The sequence below is a fragment of the Ranitomeya variabilis genome, chromosome 4, assembly GCF_051348905.1.
Source record: "Ranitomeya variabilis isolate aRanVar5 chromosome 4, aRanVar5.hap1, whole genome shotgun sequence".
Lineage (NCBI taxonomy): Eukaryota > Metazoa > Chordata > Amphibia > Anura > Dendrobatidae > Ranitomeya > Ranitomeya variabilis.
The window spans coordinates 599960723-599981473 of record NC_135235.1 but is presented as its reverse complement, the minus strand read 5'-3'; the positions used below and the strand labels follow the sequence as shown (position 1 = coordinate 599981473).

Below are 20751 nucleotides of genomic sequence, written 5' to 3'. Positions count from 1 at the left end.
TGTGTACTACAGAGGGGGACATGTGTGACTGTGTGTGTACTACAGAGGAGGACATGTGTGACTGTGTGTGTACTACAGAGGAGGACATGTGTGACTGTGTGTGTACTACAGAGGAGGACATGTGTGACTGTGTGTGTACTACAGAGGAGGACATGTGTGACTGTGTGTGTACTACAGAGGGGGACATTAGGGTCACAAGACTGAATTTTCCTGTCAGACAAGTCAGAAACTTCAGCTGGCAGCAAATGCACGCCTAACCTGGCGGCAGTATAGCGCAGGCGCATTGATTACTACACAGGCTCGGGAGCGCGCCTCTCTGACGTGCGCGAAAATAGTAGTCTGCGTGTTGACGTCACGTGAAGGAGGAAGTGGAGCGTTCTTCCATAATGGCGGAGGTGAGAGAGAAGCTGCGGCTCGGGATGTGACAGGAGGCGCTGCACCCGATTCTCCCGGCCTTGGTGTGTATGACCGGGCACTGCAGGGTGTGCTGCTTTGGCTGAGTCTGACGTTGGGGACCGACACGTCCGTAGGTTCTGGGCTTATGATATCTCCTGTCAGGGGGAGGTGACAGAGAGGCAGGGGCAGCACCTCTTTCGGACCCTGCACCTGCCCCAGGGGTCACTACATGGGGATGACTATGTAGCCATCTGTTCCCAAGACAGTGGGGGAGCATCAATGACCGGAGGATGTGTGACTCTGTGTGCTACGTAGGGGGACGTGTGACTGTGTGTGTGCTACATAGGGGGATGTGTGACTGTGTGTGTGCTACCTAGGGGGATGTGTGACTGTGTGTGTGCTACCTAGGGGGATGTGTGACTGTGTGTGTGCTACATAGGGGGATGTGTGACTGTGTGTGTGCTACCTAGGGGGATGTGTGACTGTGTGTGTGCTACCTAGGGGGATGTGTGACTGTGTGTGTGCTACCTAGGGGGATGTGTGACTGTGTGTGTGCTACATAGGGGGATGTGTGACTGTGTTCTACATAGGGGGATGTGTGACTCTGTGTGTATGCTACATAGGGGGATGTGTGACTGTGTGTGCTACATAGGGGGACGTGTGACAGTGTGTGCTGCATAGGGGGACGTGTGACAGTGTGCGTGCTGCATAGGGGGACGTGTGACAGTGTGCGTGCTGCATAGGGGGACGTGTGACAGTGTGCGTGCTGCATAGGGGGACGTGTGACAGTGTGCGTGCTGCATAGGGGGACGTGTGACAGTGTGCGTGCTGCATAGGGGGACGTGTGACAGTGTGCGTGCTGCATAGGGGGACGTGTGACAGTGCGCGCTGCATAGGGGGACGTGTGACAGTGCGCGCTGCATAGGGGGACGTGTGACAGTGTGTGTGCTGCATAGGGGGACGTGTGACAGTGTGTGTGTGTGCTACATAGGAGGACGTGCTGCGGGGTGGTGGACATGTGTTACTGTGTGCTGCGGGGTGGTGGACATGTGTTACTGTGTGCTACGGGTGGGGAGGTGCCATGTGGCCTACTGGTAGTGGTAAGGGACGTGTGATTGTCGTCACGTTGCCCTGGTGTATATGTAATCTTATGTAATGGGCATACAGATTATTATACTGCAGTGCTATTAGATACTATAGTGTTGTTCTGCAGTGCTGTATATAGTCTCATCCCTGATATGTATGTAATGATGTATAATATACATACTGGCAATTATACTATAAAACTGTACATTGTATGCTATAGACTCATAGACTCAACCCTGAAGTTTTGTAACGTTATATAATGGACATGTGTAGAATTATACACTTTAGACTCACCGCTGGTATTTTAGTAATACAGGTCTGGCAAAAATTGAGGCCACTGCAAAATGTTCAGTTTGTCTGATTTTTCTCATTATAGCAATATTTTTGAGTAAAATGTAAAATTGTTCTTTCATTCTATAAACTACTGACAACATGTCTCCGTATTTGCAAGCAATAAATTTAAATTTTGTATTTTTTTCTGAAAATGAGAAATGGTCAAAATTTAAAATAAAAAGTGCTTTCAGACCTCAAATAATGCAAAGAAAAGAAGTTCAGAATCATTAAGGCCAGGTTCACATTGTGTTAACAGCAGCCCGTTCAACACATGCGTTAACGGGCTGTTGTTAACGCAAGTTGCAATTTGTCATCGCGCTAGCGCAGATAGAGCATCTGCTAGCTCTATCTGCGCTAGCAGTGACGGACCCGGAAATGCTGCAGCCCGCGTCCCAGGGTCCGTCACTCAATGACGGCACATAGCTAGCGCATGCCCATTGTGGGCGTGTGCTAGCGATGCGTCTGTCATAGGAATTAATGGCGTTAACGGACTACGTTACACCGCATTATGCCGCGGTGTAACGTAGTCCGTCTAACGGACGCCAATAACGCAGTGTGAACCTGGCCTTAGAAGCAACAATACTAATGTTTTAACTCGGAAAGAGTTCAGAAATCAATATTTTGTGGAATAACCATGATTTTTAATCGCAGCTTTCATGCATCTTGGCATGCTTTCCACCAGTCTTTCACACTGCTTCTGGCGCAAAAATGTAAGCAGTTCTTTGATGGTTTGTGACTATCCATCATCCTCTTGATTACATTCCATAGGTTTTCAATGGGGTTCAGGTCTGGAGATTGGACTGGCCATGACAGGGATTTGATGTGGTGGTCTGTGATTATTCTACAGTGCAGTGTATACCCTTTATTATACCCTGATATATACACTACCGTTCAAAAGTTTAGGGTCACTTAGAAATTTCCTTATTTTTTTTAAAGAAAGGCACATTTTTTTCCAATGAAGCTAACATGAAATGATTCAGAAGTACACTCTATACACTGTTAATGTGGTAAATGAATATTCTAGCTGCAAATGTCTGGTTTGTAATGCAATATCTTCATAGGTGTATAGAGGCCCATTTCCAACAACCATCACTCCAGTGTTCTTATGGTACTTTGTGTTTGCTAACTGTGTAAAGCTGGAGTCACACTAAACGACTTACCAACTATCACGACCAGTGATACGACCTGGCCGTGATCGTTGGTAAGTCGTTGTGTGGTCGCTGGGGAGCTGTCACACAGACAGCTCTCTCCAGCGACCAACGATCAGGGGAACGACTTCGGCATCGTTGAAACTGTCTTCAACGATGCCGAAGTCCCCCTGCAGCACCCGGGTAACCAGGGTAAACATCGGGTTACTAAGTGCAGGGCCGCGCTTAGTAACCCGATATTTACCCTGGTTACCATTGAAAAAGTAAAAAAAACAAAAAACCACTACATACTCACATTCTGATGTCTGTCACGTCCCCCGCCGGCGTCCACAGGGTTAAAACTGCTTTCGGCAAGAGCGCTGCTAATGCACGCGCTGCTGCCGAGAGCTTCCCTGCACTGAATGTGTCAGTGCCGGCAGTAACAGCGGTGACGTCACCGCTTTGCTCTGCTTTACGGCCGGCGCTGACAGTCAGTGCAGGGAAGCTCTTGCCAGCAGCGCGTGCATTAGCAGCGCTCCTGCCGAAAGCAGTTTTAACTCTGTGGATGCCGGGGGACGTGACAGACATCAGAATGTATGTACTGTTTTTTTTTTTTAACTTTTACAATGGTAACCAGGGTAAATATCAGGTTACTAAGCGCGGCCCTGCGATTAGTAACCCGATATTTACCCTGGTTACAAGTGAACACATCGCTGGATCGGTGTCACACACGCCGATCCAGCGATGACAGCGGGTGATTAGCGACCAAAAAATGGTCCTGATCATTCCCCAACGATCTCCCAGCAGGGGCCTGATCGTTGGTCGCTGTCACACATAACAAGATCGTTAGCAGGATCGTTGCTACGTCACCAAAAGCGTGACGTTGCAACGATATCGTTAACGATATCGTTATGTGTGACTCAGCCTTAAAGGGAACCTGTCACCTGAATTTGGCGGGACCAGTTTTGGGTCATATGGGCGGGGTTTTCAGGTGTTTGATTCACCCTTTCCTTACCCGCTGGCTGCATGCTGGCCGCAATATTAGATTGAAGTTCATTCTCTGTCCTCCGGAGTACACACCAGCGCAAGGCAATATTGCCTTACGCAGGCGTGTACTATGGAGGACAGAGAATTAACTTCAATCCAATATTGCGGCCAGCATGCAGCCAGCGGGTAAGGAAAGGGTGAATCAAACACCCGAAAACCCCGCCCATGTGACCCAAAACTGGTCCCGCCAAATTCAGGTGACAGGTTCCCTTTAAGAAGGCTAATGGATGGTTAGAATACCCTTGAAACCCCTTGTGCAAGTATGTTAGCACAGCTGAAAGCACTTTGGCTGATTAGAGAACCTATAAACCTGACCTTCCTTTGAGCTAGTTGAGAATCTGGGGCATTACATTTGTTGGTTCCATTAAACTCTCAAAATGACCAGAAAAAAGAACTTTCATGTGAAACTCGACAGTCTATTCTTGTTCTTAGAAATGAAGGCTATTCCATGTGAGAAATTGCCATTAAACTGAAGATTTCCTACAACGGTGTGTATTGCTCCCTTCAGAGGAGAGCACAAACAGGCTGTAACCAGAGTAGAAAGAGAAGTGGGAGGCCCCGCTGCACAACTGAGCAACAAGGCAAGTACATTAGTCTGTAGTTTGAGAAATCGATGCCTCACTTGGTCCTCAACTGACAGCTTGATTAAATAGTACACGCTAAACGCTAGTGTCAATGTCTACAGTGAAGAGAAGACTCCGGGATGCTAGCCTTCAGGACAGAGTGGCAAAGAAATAGCCATATCTGAGACTGGCTAATAAAAGGAAAAGATTAATATGGGCAAAAGAACAGACATTGGACAGAGAAAGATTGGAAAAAAGTGTTATAGACAGACGAATCCAAGTTTGAGGTATTTGGATCACGGAGAAGAACATTTTTGAGACGCAGAACAACTGAAAAGATGCTGGAAGAGTGCCTGACGCCATCTGTCAAACATGGTGGAGGTAATGTGATGGTCTGGGGTTGCTTTGGTGTTGGTAAAGTGGGAGATTTGTACAAGGTAAAAGAGATTTTGAATAAGGAAGGCTGTCACTCCATTTTGCAACACCATGCCATACCCTGTGGACAGCGCTTGATTGGAGCCAATTTCATCCTACAGCAGGACAATGACCCAAAGCACACCTCCAAATTATGCAAGAACTATTTAGGGAAGAGCTGCCTGCTTGGTATTCTATCTGTAATGGAGTGGCCAGCACAGTCACCAGATCTCAACCCCATTGAGCTGTTGTGGGAGCAGCTTGACGGTATGGTACGCAAAAAGTCCCAGGGTCCGTCACTCAATGACGGCACATCGGTATCGCACACCCATTATGGGCGTGCGCTAGCAATGCTCCCGAAATAGAGCTCAATGGCAGCATTAACGGACTGCGTTATGCCACGGTGTAGCGCTGTCTGTGTAACAGACTGCCAGAACGTAATGTGAACCTAGCCTTGTACTGAAGATCTGCTGCTCTGTTTCTTTTAAGGTGAGCACCATTGTCTTGTAGAATTAACTTGGCACACAAGAAATTGCTCAGGTGAAAATTTCATGTTAGGCTACTTTCACTCTTCTGGCGTACGTCGCAATGCGTCGTTTTGGAGAAAAAACGCATCCTGCAAAGTTGCCCGCAGGATGCTTTTTTTTTTTTTCTCCATAGACTTGCATTAGCGACGCATTGCGACGTATGGCCACATGTCGCATCCGTCAAGCGACGGATGCGTCGTGTTTTGGCGGCCGCGATGCACAAAAAAAGTTCAATGTAACTTTTTTGTCCGTCAGTTCCGCTTTTTCCAACCGCGCATGCGCGGCCGGAACTCCGCCCCCTCCTCCCCGCTCATCACACTGGGCAGCGGATGCGTCGTAAGACTGCATCCGCTGCCCACGTTGTGCTACATTTAGCACACTGTCCGTCGGGCTGACGGTTTGCGACGGCCCCGTACCGACGGAAGTGTGAAAGTAGCCTAATCCACGTGTTATAGTAAAAGATATACATACAAATGTTTCGGTCAATCAGACCTTCCTCAGTGTACTGACTGCAAAGTGGAAAATTATAATTACCAAGAAGTTAGTCCTAAAATGATGCAATGGCCCTTCAAAATAATCAGTACAAAATGTCCAGCTGTGATTAGATAGTGGGCAAACTGAAGAGAACCATTGTATTCCAATAAAATATAAGCTTTTATTAGTAATGGTTAAAAAACAGGTACAGACCAAATTTCCACAAAAATATCCAGCAGAGGGCACCAAGATACCAACCCAGGCCAACAAAAAAAAAATTACTTACTAAGTAAAAAAAATTGTCATTAATTATATAGATTACTTACCTCTACTTCATTTATAAGTAGTATCATAAAATCTATCTATCTATCTATCTATCTATCTATCTATCTATCTGTGTGTATATATATATATATATATATATATATATATATATATATATATATATATATGATACGACTTATAAATTAAAAGGGATCAGACCAACAAGGATCAAATGTACAGGGTGGGCCATTTATATGGATACATCTAAATAAAATGGGACTGGTTTGTGATATCAACTTCCTGTTTGTGGCACATTATTTTATGGGAGGAGGAAAACTTTTCAAGATGGGTGGTGACCCTGGTGGCCATTTGGGGTCATGTGAGACATCAAACTTATTGAGAATTTCACAAGAATAAAGTTAAGTTAAAACCAAGCAAACCATTGTTTTAGTGGTTTGCTTGGTTTTAACTTTATTCTTTCATGAGTTATTTACAAGTTTATGACCACTTATAAAATGTGTTCAAAGCACTGCCCATTGTGTTGATTGTCAATGCAACCCTCTTCTCTCACTCTTGATACACTGTTAGCAACACCGCAAAGAAATGCTAGTCTAAGGGGGTCAGATTCCTCGCAGGAATGCTCGGATCTGACACCCATAATGTGGTGCACTATCTTGCTGGAAAAACTCAGGGAACGTGCCATCTTCAGTGCATAAAGAGAGTAACACATCATCATGTAGCAATTTCAGATACCCAGTGACATTGAGGTTTCCATTGATGAAGAATGGCACCACTATCTTTGAACCCTATATACCACACCATACCATCAATTATGGATGTCAGGTCCGAGCATTCCTATATGAACAGTTTCCTGGAAAGTGGATTGGTCATTGTGGGCCAGTTGAATGGCCACCAAGGTCTCCCTATCTGACCCACTTAGACTTTTATCTTTGGGGTCATCTGAAGGACATTGTCTAGGCTGTGAATATAGGAGATGTGCAGCTACTGAAAGCCTGTGCTAGCATTTCTTCTGCGGTGTTGCTATCAGCACTGTACAATACACACTAAAGATGACGCGCTGGTCTATAATTAATGTATTATATGAATATGACCTATTATAGTAGTCCACAAAATTTAAACATCTTATGTACTATGAAAAAGAAAGTAATTTGGCACAAGAATCACATATTTTCTATATCTCACGTGGCTAGGAAGGTACGGAAACCGACGGTTACCTTCCTTCCACACATGCGCAAATATGACAAACGCAAACTCGCTTGGAGTCCAGTGGATCCCACTAGTGATGAGCGAATATACTCGTTACTCGAGATTTCTCTAGCACGCTTGGGGGTCCTCCGAGTATTTTTTTAGTGCTCGGAGATTTAGTTTTCAGCGCCACAGCTGAATGATTTACATCTGTTTGCCAGCATAAGTGCATGTGGGGGTTGCCTGGTTGCTAGGGAATCCCCACTTGTAATCAAGCTGGAGAGATGTAAATCATTCAGCTGAGGTGAGGAAAACTAAATCTCCGAGCACTAAAAAATACTCAGAGGACACCCGAGTGTGCTCGAGAAATCTCGAGTAACGAGTATATTCGCTCATCACTAGACCCCACCCAACTAATTAAAGGTGACGCTCTAGTAGGAGTTATTTTGCTGTTTGTTCCTACATATAAAAATTATATTGTGCCGCTGAATGGAGCTGTAGGGATTTGGTTTACCAGGATATGTTTTATCCCCTTTCTGCCAGCTGACGGAATAGTACGTCAGCTGGCAGAACCCCCGCTTTGAGGTGGGATCCGGCGGTGACCCCCCTCAAAGCCGCAACATGTCAGCTGTTTTGTACAGCTGACATGTGCGCGCAATGAGCGCGAGTGGAATCGCGATCTGCCCACGCCCATTAACTAGTTAAATGCCGCCGTCAAGCGCTGACAGTGGCATTTAACTAGCGCTCCCGGCCGCGAGGCCGGATGTGCTCGCACCGCTGACCCCCGTCACATGATCGGGGGTCAGCGGTGCATTGCCATAACAACCAGAGGTCTCCTTGAGACCTCTATGGTTGTTGATGACCGATTGCTTTGAGTGCCACCCTGTGGTTGGCGTTCAAAGTACACCTGCATTTCTGCTACATAGAGGTGATCTGTATTTCACCTCTATGTAGCAGAGCCGATCGAGTTGTGCATACTTCTAGCCTCCTATGGAGGCTATTGAAGCATGCAACAATTAAAAAAAAAAAAAAAAAAAAGTGTTTAAAAATATAGATATAAAAATATATATACAAGTTCAAATTACCACCCTTTCGCCCCAATCAAAATAAAACAATTTAAAAAAAAAAATCAAACCTACACATATTTTGTATCGTCGCGTTCAGAATCGCCCGATCTATCAATAAAAACAAAGGATTAACCTGACCGCTAAATGGCGTAGCGAGAAAAAAATCAAAAAGCCCAAATTAAGTTTTTTGGGTCACCGCTACATTGCATTAAAATGCAATAGCGGGCGATCAAAAGAACGTATCTACACCAAAATAGTATCATTGAAAACGCCAGCTCGGCACGCAAAAAATAAGCCCTAACCTGACCCCAGATCATGAAAATTGGAGACGCTACGGGTATTGGAAAATCGAAAAAAAAAATTTTTAATTTTTATTTTTTAGCAAACTTTGGATTTTTTTTCACCACCTAGATAAAAAATAACCTAGACACTCGTAATGACCTGGAGAATCATAATGGCAGGTCAGTTTTAGCATTTGGTGAACCTAGCAAAAAAGCCAAACAAAAAACAAGTGTGAGATTGCACTTTTTTTGCAATTTCATCACACTTGGAATTTTTTTCCCGTTTTCTGTTACACAGCATGGTAAAACCAATGGTATCGTTCAAAAGTACATCTCGTCCCGCAAAAAATAAGCCCTCACATGGCCATATTGACAGAAAAATAAAAAAGTTATGGCTCTGGGAAGGAGGGGAGCGAAAAACAAAAACGGAAAAAGCTCCGGGGGTGAAGGGGTTAATATCGGACTATTCTATTGTACGTTGTAGCCTATAGATAAAGCAATAGTCATAGTAGGTAGGTACTTATAATTCTGTATATACCATGCAGTGAATAGATGGAGCTACTCATGTAGTGACTGAACACGGTGATGACTTTCCCTTGGATATATCAGCAGATGGGATTACACATTGTTTATTGACCTCGGTATTGCTTCAATTATAGATATTCATCATTCTATTGCAAATTGTGTATGTATGTGTATATATCCATGTATGTATATGTGTGTGTGTGTGTGTATATATATATGTATGTATTTATATATATATATATATATATATATATATATATATATATATATATATATATATATATATATATATATATATATATAGCTTTTAACCCCTTAAGCCCCGAGGGTGGTTTGCACGTTAATGACCGGGCCAATTTTTACAATTCTGACCACTGTCCCTTTATGAGGTTATAACTCTGGAACGCTTCAACGGATCTTGGCGATTCTGACATTGTTTTTTCGTGACATATTGTACTTCATGTTAGTGGTAAAATTTCTTCGATATAACTTGCGTTTATTTGTGAAAAAAACGAATATTTGGCGAAAATTTTGAAAATTTCGCAATTTTCCAACTTTGAATTTTTATGCCCTTAAATCACAGACATATGTCACACAAAATACTTAATAAATAACATTTCCCACATGTCTACTTTACATCAGCACAATTTTGGAACCAAAATTTTTTTTTGTGACGGAGTTATAAGGGTTAAAAGTTGACCAGCAATTTCTCATTTTTACAACACCATTTTTTTTTAGGGACCACATCTCATTTGAAGTCATTTTGACGGGTCTATATGATAGAAAATACCCAAGTGTGACACCATTCTAAAAACTGCACCCCTCAAGGTACTCAAAACCACTTTCAAGAAGTTTATTAACCCTTCAGGTGTTTCACAGGAATTTTTGGAATGTTTAAATAAAAATGAACATTTAACTTTTTTTCACACAAAATTTATTTCAGCTCCAATTTGTTTTATTTTACCAAGGGTAACAGGAGAAAATAGACCCCAAAAGTTGTTGTACAATTTGTCCTGAGTACGCTGATACCCCATATGTGGGGGTAAACCACAGTTTGGGCGCATGGCAGAGCTTGGAAGCAAAGGAGCGCCATTTGACTTTTCAATGCAAAATTGACTGGAATTGAGATGGGACGCCATGTTGCATTTGGAGAGCCCCTGATGTGCCTAAACATTGAAACCCCCCACAAGTGACACCATTTTGGAAAGTAGACCCCCTAAGGAACTTATCTAGATGTGTGGTGAGCACTTTGACCCAACAAGTGCTTTACAGAAGTTTATAATGCAGAGCCGTAAAAATAAAAAATCATATTTTTTCACAAAAATTATCTTTTCACCCCCAATTTTTTATTTTCCCAAGGGTGAGAGAAGAAATTGGACCCCAAAAATTGTTGTGCAATTTGTCCTGAGTACGCTGATACCCCATATGTGGGTGTAAACCATTGTTTGGGCGCATAGCAGAGCTCAGAAGGGAAGAAGCGCTATTTTACTTTTCAATGCAAAATTGACTGGAATTAAGATGGGATGCCATGTTGCGTTTGGAGAGCCCCTGATGTGCCTAAACATTAAACCCCCCCACAAGTGACACCATTTTGGAAAGTAGACCCCCTAAGGAACTTATCTAGATGTGTTTTGAGAGCTTTGAACCCCCAAGTGTTTCACTACAGTTTATAACGCAGAGCCGTGAAAATAAAAATTATTTTTTTTTTTCACAAAAATGATTTTTTAGCCCCCAGTTTTGTATTTTCACAAGGGTATCAGGATAAATTGGACCCTAAAAGTTGTTGTCCAATTTGTCCTGAGTACGCTGATACCCCCTATGTGGGGGGGAACCACTGTTTGGGCGCATGACAGAGCTCGGAAGGGAAGGAGCGCCATTTGGAATTCAGACTTAAATGGATTGGTCTGCAGGCGTCACGTTGCATTTGCAGAGCCCCTGATGTACCCAAACAGTACAAACCCCCCACAAGTGACCCCATATTGGAAACTAGACCCCCCCAAGGAACTTATCTAGATGTGTTGTGAGAACTTTGAACCCCCAAGTGTTTCACTACAGTTTACAACGCAGAGCCGTGAAAATAAAACATTTTTTTTCCCACAAAAATGATTTTTAGCCCCCCAAATTTTTATTTTCCCAAGGATAACAAGAGAACTTGGACCCCAGAAGTTGTTGTTCAATTTGTCCCTAGTACGCTGATACCCCATATGTTGGGGTAAACCCCTTTTTGGACGCACGGGAGAGCTCGGAAGGGAAGGAGCACTGTTTTACTTTTTCAACGCAGAATTGGCTGGAATTGAGATTGGACGCCATGTCGCGTTTGGAGAGCCCCTGATGTGCCTGAACAGTGGAAACTCCCCAATTCTACCTGAAACCCTACCCCTAACCGTTTACTGAACATTTTCTGACAGTCATAAGTGCCACGTATGTAAGTGCCACGTATGTAAGTGCCACGTATGTAAGTGCCACGTATGTAAGTGCCACGTATGTAAGTGCCACGTATGTAAGTGCCACGTATGTAAGTGCCACGTATGTAAGTGCCACGGTATGTAAGTGCCACGGTATGTAAGTGCCACGGTATGTAAGTGCCACGGTATGTAAGTGCCACGGTATGTAAGTGCCACGGTATGTAAGTGCCACGGTATGTAAGTGCCACGGTATGTAAGTGCCACGGTATGTAAGTGCCACGGTATGTAAGTGCCACGGTATGTAAGTGCCACGGTATGTAAGTGCCACGGTATGTAAGTGCCACGGTATGTAAGTGCCACGGTATGTAAGTGCCACGGTATGTAAGTGCCACGGTATGTAAGTGCCACGGTATGTAAGTGCCACGGTATGTAAGTGCCACGGTATGTAAGTGCCACGGTATGTAAGTGCCACGGTATGTAAGTGCCACGGTATGTAAGTGCCACGGTATGTAAGTGCCACGGTATGTAAGTGCCACGGTATGTAAGTGCCACGGTATGTAAGTGCCACGGTATGTAAGTGCCACGGTATGTAAGTGCCACGGTATGTAAGTGCCACGGTATGTAAGTGCCACGGTATGTAAGTGCCACGGTATGTAAGTGCCACGGTATGTAAGTGCCACGGTATGTAAGTGCCACGGTATGTAAGTGCCACGGTATGTAAGTGCCACGGTATGTAAGTGCCACGGTATGTAAGTGCCACGGTATGTAAGTGCCACGGTATGTAAGTGCCACGGTATGTAAGTGCCACGGTATGTAAGTGCCACGGTATGTAAGTGCCACGGTATGTAAGTGCCACGGTATGTAAGTGCCACGGTATGTAAGTGCCACGGTATGTAAGTGCCACGGTATGTAAGTGCCACGGTATGTAAGTGCCACGGTATGTAAGTGCCACGGTATGTAAGTGCCACGGTATGTAAGTGCCACGGTATGTAAGTGCCACGGTATGTAAGTGCCACGGTATGTAAGTGCCACGGTATGTAAGTGCCACGGTATGTAAGTGCCACGGTATGTAAGTGCCACGGTATGTAAGTGCCACGGTATGTAAGTGCCACGGTATGTAAGTGCCACGGTATGTAAGTGCCACGGTATGTAAGTGCCACGGTATGTAAGTGCCACGGTATGTAAGTGCCACGGTATGTAAGTGCCACGGTATGTAAGTGCCACGGTATGTAAGTGCCACGGTATGTAAGTGCCACGGTATGTAAGTGCCACGGTATGTAAGTGCCACGGTATGTAAGTGCCACGGTATGTAAGTGCCACGGTATGTAAGTGCCACGGTATGTAAGTGCCACGGTATGTAAGTGCCACGGTATGTAAGTGCCACGGTATGTAAGTGCCACGGTATGTAAGTGCCACGGTATGTAAGTGCCACGGTATGTAAGTGCCACGGTATGTAAGTGCCACGGTATGTAAGTGCCACGGTATGTAAGTGCCACGGTATGTAAGTGCCACGGTATGTAAGTGCCACGGTATGTAAGTGCCACGGTATGTAAGTGCCACGGTATGTAAGTGCCACGGTATGTAAGTGCCACGGTATGTAAGTGCCACGGTATGTAAGTGCCACGGTATGTAAGTGCCACGGTATGTAAGTGCCACGGTATGTAAGTGCCACGGTATGTAAGTGCCACGGTATGTAAGTGCCACGGTATGTAAGTGCCACGGTATGTAAGTGCCACGGTATGTAAGTGCCACGGTATGTAAGTGCCACGGTATGTAAGTGCCACGGTATGTAAGTGCCACGGTATGTAAGTGCCACGGTATGTAAGTGCCACGGTATGTAAGTGCCACGGTATGTAAGTGCCACGGTATGTAAGTGCCACGGTATGTAAGTGCCACGGTATGTAAGTGCCACGGTATGTAAGTGCCACGGTATGTAAGTGCCACGGTATGTAAGTGCCACGGTATGTAAGTGCCACGGTATGTAAGTGCCACGGTATGTAAGTGCCACGGTATGTAAGTGCCACGGTATGTAAGTGCCACGGTATGTAAGTGCCACGGTATGTAAGTGCCACGGTATGTAAGTGCCACGGTATGTAAGTGCCACGGTATGTAAGTGCCACGGTATGTAAGTGCCACGGTATGTAAGTGCCACGGTATGTAAGTGCCACGGTATGTAAGTGCCACGGTATGTAAGTGCCACGGTATGTAAGTGCCACGGTATGTAAGTGCCACGGTATGTAAGTGCCACGGTATGTAAGTGCCACGGTATGTAAGTGCCACGGTATGTAAGTGCCACGGTATGTAAGTGCCACGGTATGTAAGTGCCACGGTATGTAAGTGCCACGGTATGTAAGTGCCACGGTATGTAAGTGCCACGGTATGTAAGTGCCACGGTATGTAAGTGCCACGGTATGTAAGTGCCACGGTATGTAAGTGCCACGGTATGTAAGTGCCACGGTATGTAAGTGCCACGGTATGTAAGTGCCACGGTATGTAAGTGCCACGGTATGTAAGTGCCACGGTATGTAAGTGCCACGGTATGTAAGTGCCACGGTATGTAAGTGCCACGGTATGTAAGTGCCACGGTATGTAAGTGCCACGGTATGTAAGTGCCACGGTATGTAAGTGCCACGGTATGTAAGTGCCACGGTATGTAAGTGCCACGGTATGTAAGTGCCACGGTATGTAAGTGCCACGGTATGTAAGTGCCACGGTATGTAAGTGCCACGGTATGTAAGTGCCACGGTATGTAAGTGCCACGGTATGTAAGTGCCACGGTATGTAAGTGCCACGGTATGTAAGTGCCACGGTATGTAAGTGCCACGGTATGTAAGTGCCACGGTATGTAAGTGCCACGGTATGTAAGTGCCACGGTATGTAAGTGCCACGGTATGTAAGTGCCACGGTATGTAAGTGCCACGGTATGTAAGTGCCACGGTATGTAAGTGCCACGGTATGTAAGTGCCACGGTATGTAAGTGCCACGGTATGTAAGTGCCACGGTATGTAAGTGCCACGGTATGTAAGTGCCACGGTATGTAAGTGCCACGGTATGTAAGTGCCACGGTATGTAAGTGCCACGGTATGTAAGTGCCACGGTATGTAAGTGCCACGGTATGTAAGTGCCACGGTATGTAAGTGCCACGGTATGTAAGTGCCACGGTATGTAAGTGCCACGGTATGTAAGTGCCACGGTATGTAAGTGCCACGGTATGTAAGTGCCACGGTATGTAAGTGCCACGGTATGTAAGTGCCACGGTATGTAAGTGCCACGGTATGTAAGTGCCACGGTATGTAAGTGCCACGGTATGTAAGTGCCACGGTATGTAAGTGCCACGGTATGTAAGTGCCACGGTATGTAAGTGCCACGGTATGTAAGTGCCACGGTATGTAAGTGCCACGGTATGTAAGTGCCACGGTATGTAAGTGCCACGGTATGTAAGTGCCACGGTATGTAAGTGCCACGGTATGTAAGTGCCACGGTATGTAAGTGCCACGGTATGTAAGTGCCACGGTATGTAAGTGCCACGGTATGTAAGTGCCACGGTATGTAAGTGCCACGGTATGTAAGTGCCACGGTATGTAAGTGCCACGGTATGTAAGTGCCACGGTATGTAAGTGCCACGGTATGTAAGTGCCACGGTATGTAAGTGCCACGGTATGTAAGTGCCACGGTATGTAAGTGCCACGGTATGTAAGTGCCACGGTATGTAAGTGCCACGGTATGTAAGTGCCACGGTATGTAAGTGCCACGGTATGTAAGTGCCACGGTATGCAAGTGCCACGGTATGCAAGTGCCACGGTATGCAAGTGCCACGGTATGCAAGTGCCACGGTATGCAAGTGCCACGGTATGCCAGTGCCACGGTATGCCAGTGCCACGGTATGCCAGGCACTGAAAAATACGTGGCATGTAAATACTTCAGTGCCACGATATTTCAGTGCCACGTATTTCAGGCACTGAAAAATACGTGGCACGTAAATACGTGGCACTTAAATACGTGGCACTTAAATACGTGGCACGTAAATACGTGGCACTTAAATACGTGGCACTTAAATACGTGGCACTTAAATACGTGGCACTTAAATACGTGGCCTTAAATACGTGGCACTTAAATACGTGGCCACTGAAATATCGTGGCACTTAAATATCGTGGCACGTAAATACGTGGCACTTAAATACGTGGCACTTAAATACGTGGCACTTAAATACGTGGCACTTAAATACGTGGCACTTAAATACGTGGCCTTAAATACGTGGCACTTAAATACGTGGCCACTGAAATATCGTGGCACTTATATACGTATATACGTATATAAACGTATATTTCAGTGCCACGTATTTCAGTGCCACGTATTTCAGGTTAGGGGTAGGGTTAGGGTTTTTTGTTTTTTTCTTGTTTTCTTGTGTTTTTCTATAAAAACGCATGCGTTTTACCGCGTTTACATGCATTTTTTCACACATGCGGTTTTTTTAAAAAACGCATGCAGATAAAAACGCAAGTGTGAAACCAGACTAAAAGACGCTTTTTATAGCAAAAAAGTTTTTGCGTCTCCACATTTTGAGACCTATAATTTTTCCACATTTTGGTCCACAGAGTCATGTGAGGTCTTGTTTTTTGCGGGACGAGTTGACGTTTTTATTGGTAACATTTTCGGACACGTGACCATTTTTTATCACTTTTTATTCCGATTTTTGTGAGGCAGAATAACCAAAAACCAGCTATTCATGAATTTCTTTTGGGAGAGGCGTTTATACCGTTCTGCGCTTGGTAAAATTGATAAAGCAGTTTTATTCGTCGGGTCAGTACGATTACAGCGATACCTCATTTATATCATTTTTTTATGTTTTGACGCTTTTATACGATAAAAACTATTTTATAGAAAAAATAATTATTTTGGCATCGCTTTATTCTGAGGACTATAACTTTTTTATTTTTTTGCTGATGATGCTGTATGGCGGCTCGCTTTGCGGGACAAGATGACGTTTTCAGCGGTAACATGGTTATTTATATCCGTCTTTTTGATCGCGTGTTATTCCACTTTTTGTTCGGCGGTATGGTAATAAAGCGTTGTTTTTTGCCTCGTTTTTTTTTTTTTTTTCTTACGGTGTTTACTGAAGGGGTTAACTAGTGGGCCAGTTTTATAGGTTGGGTCGTTACGGACGCGGCGATACTAAATATGTGTACTTTTATTGTTTTTGTTTGTTTTTTTTAGATAAAGAAATGTATTTATGGGAATAATATTTTTTTTTTTATTATTATTTATTTAGGAATTATTATTTTTTTTTTTTTTACACATGTGGAATTTTTTTTTTTTACTTTTTTACTTTGTCCCAGGGGGGGACATCACAGATCGCAGATCTGATAGTGTGCACAGCACTCTATCAGATCGGCGATCATACTTTCATCGGAGCAGGCTGCAGCTTTCATCTGCAGCCTGCTCCGACCCGGAAGTGCTCCCTGCAGGACCCGGATACAGCCCCTCGGCCATTTTGGATCCGGGGCCTGCAGGGAGAAGACGTTCGGTACGAGGTGAGTACATCACCTTGTACCGATCGTCTCAGGGAAGCCCGCAGGGAGCCCCCTCCCTGCGCGATGCTTCCCTGTACCGCCGGTACACCGCGATCATGTTTGATCGTGGTGTGCCGGGGGTTAATGTGCCGGGGGCGGTCCGTGACCGCTCCTGGCACATAGTGCCGGATGTCAGCTGCGATATGCAGCCGACACCCGGCCGCGCTCCCCCCGTGAGCGCGGCCGATCGCGTATGACGTACTATCCCGTCACCGGGAATTAAGGCCCACCCCACCTCGACGGTATAGTACGTCATATGGGATTAAGGGGTTAAACAAAAGGAAGAACTTTAAAAAAAACTCTCAAGGGACGCTTTCTGTTTCTTAAAATGGATGCCTGCACACATCACAGAGTGAACTATTTTGCCATCAATGTCCAATTTGTTTGTGACAAAATGAAATAGTTACCAAGACATTGGCAGTAAAAGACACCAAAGCTCATCACACCAGTGAGTTTTTCCAGGTCTTGGTGGAAGAGGTTCTGCAACACTATGAACTTAAAAAAGAGCAAGTTCTTTCTGTCGTAACTGACAATGCTTCAAATATGATAAGTACTATTAAGCTAATGAATGAGAGTAATGATGGTGACGAGCAGCTAGAAGAACATTCTGGGTCCACAGACACAGAAATGTTTGAAATAGAGGAACACCGTATTGTAACTGAGGAGCAATCTGAAGTTGCTTCAGATGAACAGCAACATGATAGTTTAGATGATTTTGTTGAAACTGTGTCAATACGTTCTTTCATTCATCACATGTGCTGTGTTGTGCATACGCTACAGCTGGCTATAAGAGACAGTCTGCAAGAAGGACATGCTGCTGCACTGATTGGCAAGGTGAGAAAATTGGCTACTGTTGCCAGAACCCCTAAAGTTGACTCCATTTTGAAGAGACGTGCTGGAAAAGGGGCAATTATTGATCAAGCCACACGATGGGGCAGTACTTACTTAATGATTCAGTGCTTGGTTGAACTGAAAACCTTTCTTGTAGACATGGCTAAATCTCAACTGACGCTAAATGAAAGTCAGTGGAATCAGGTGACTGAGCTGGAAAAATTGCTAGAGCACCCATTTACAGTGAATAAATAAATTACAAGCAGAGGACTTAACTTCCGGTATTTTCTTAAAGGAGTGGAAGAACCTGATGTTTCGCCTGTCCCACAGAGGAGGGTTAATTGCAAGTGGCATTGCTACATCAATGAAACGGAGAGAGGAGCTACTATTACAAAATAACATTCTTTTGGCAGCTGTTTATGTAGACCCAATGCATCGGATTCTTCTAGATGATCAACCGCTAACTAAAGGAAAAGAAGCTCTGTTTGAAATAGCAGTAAGGATGAAAGGGTTGCAGAACAGTCAGGAGGAACAAGAAGAATTTGGTCGTCCTGCCACATCTTCACCCTCATCAACTGATGAAGAATTTAATTTCGAAAAATATTTGGATCACAAGGACCGTGCAAAGCGTTCCCGCATAGAAGAGGAGTCATCCCCATCAAAGAACACAGCCAGTACATTTCAGCAGAATTTTTCATGTGCGCTAAAAGAAATTGAGAAATTTGACCGTTCATCAAAAATAACAGTGCAACAAGCGATTCCTCTGTATCCTGACATTGTCAGAGATGTTGCCCGAGTGGTTACTGCTTTGCCACCAACCCAAGTTATTGTAGAGAGGTTGTTCTCTGCTCTCAAAATAATTAGATCAGATTTGAGGGCATCCATGAAGGAGGATCTGACAGAGGCAATACTTTTTCTGAGGACAAATTTATAGATTTCTTCTTAACTGCATAACAGTGTTTATTGCATATTTACTTACAAGAGTTTAGAAAAGTTTATAAAAGTTATTTGCTATATTCTAATAAATATAGTTTTTGCTCTAAGTGGTCTGATTACTTATATGATGGTGAGAAACTGAATAAGCACGATGTTAATATTTTACAACAGTAAATTCGGGAGTCGAAACCTGATAAAATCCAGGAGTCGGAGTCGCAACTGTGGCTTACCGACTCCACAGCCCTATATATATATATCTCGACTCCACAGATAGAGAGAGAGAGAGAGAGAGAGAGAGAGAGAGAGAGATAGATATAGAGATATATATATATATATACATACACACACACACACACACACACACACACGCGCACGCACACATATATACACTCACTCACGCACGCACATGTTTGTGACCTCTGCATGTTTCGGGTCTAGCAGGCAAAATAACATTATGGTGGACTCTTCCCACAAGTAAGGCTACTTTCACACTAGCGTCGTACTCGGCCCGTCGCAGTGCATCGGGCCGACGTACCGACGCTAGCGTTGTTTGCGCTGCACAACGGGTGCAGCGGATGCTGATTTTCAGCGCATCCGCTGCCCCATTGTGAGGTGCGGGGAGGAGGGAGCGGAGTTCCGGCCGCGCATGCGCGGTCGGAAAAGATGTTCTCGACGCAGCAAAAAACGTTGCAAGCAACATTTTTTGCTGCCGACGGTCCGCCACAACACGACGCAACCGTCGCACGACGGTTGCGACGTGTGTCAATGCGTCGCTAATGTTAGTCAATGGGGAAAAAACGCATCCTGCAGACAACTTTGCAGGATGCGTTTTTTCGCCAAAACGACGCATTGCGACTAGTGTTGAGCGATACCGTCCGATACTTGAAAGTATCGGTATCGGAAAGTATCGGCCGATACCGGCAAAGTATCGGATCCAATCCGATACCCGATACCAATACAAGTCAATGGGACTCAAGTATCGGACGGTATTCCTGATGGTTCCCAGGGTCTGAAGGAGAGGAAACTCTCCTTCAGGCCCTGGGATCCATATAAATGTGTAAAAGAAAGAATTAAAATAAAAAATATCGCTATACTCACCTGTCCGACGCAGCCTGGACCTCAGCGAGGGAACCGGCAGCGTTGTTTGTTTAAAATTCGCGCTTTTACTTGGTTACGTGAAGTCCCGGCTTGTGATTGGTCAGGGCGGCCATGTTGCCGGGACGCGGACCAATCACAGCAAGCCGTGACGAAATTACGTCACGGCTTGCTGTGATTGGTCCGCGTCCCGGCAACATGGCCGCCATTAACCAATCACAAGCCGTGACGTCACGGGAGGCTGGACACGCGCGCTTTTTAAAATGGGCGCGTGTCCAGCCTCCCGTGACGTCCCGGCTTGTGATTGGTTGCGCCGCGGTCAACCAATCACAAGCCGGGAGGCTGGACACGCGCGCATTTTAAAATTTTAAAATGCGCGCGTGTCCAGCCTCCCGGCTTGTGATTGGTTGCGCCGCGAATCACAAGCCGGGACGTCACGGGAGGCTGGACACGCGCCCATTTTAAAATGCGCGCGTGTCCAGCCTCCCGTGACGTCACGGCTTGTGATTGGTTGCGTCTCCCATGTGACTGCGACGCAACCAATCACAAAGCCGGGACGTAATTTTAAAATCCTTAAGGACCTGAAATTACGTCACGGCTTGC

The 20751-nt window shown here is 45.0% G+C and overlaps 1 protein-coding gene across 2 annotated transcripts in view; it reads left to right on the top strand.

The window, feature by feature from the left end:
• The first annotated feature begins 212 nt into the window (after positions 1–212).
• The window catches only part of SPATA2 (spermatogenesis associated 2), a 36020-nt gene continuing 15481 nt past the window's right edge, over positions 213–20751 (top strand). Inside the window, exon 1 of one of the 2 annotated variants that reach the window (XM_077253243.1) lies at positions 213–395. The gene's annotated coding sequence lies outside the window, so the exon portion shown is untranslated. Of the gene's footprint in view, positions 459–20751 lie in introns of both variants that reach the window. The other variant, XM_077253242.1, reaches the window with a different exon arrangement.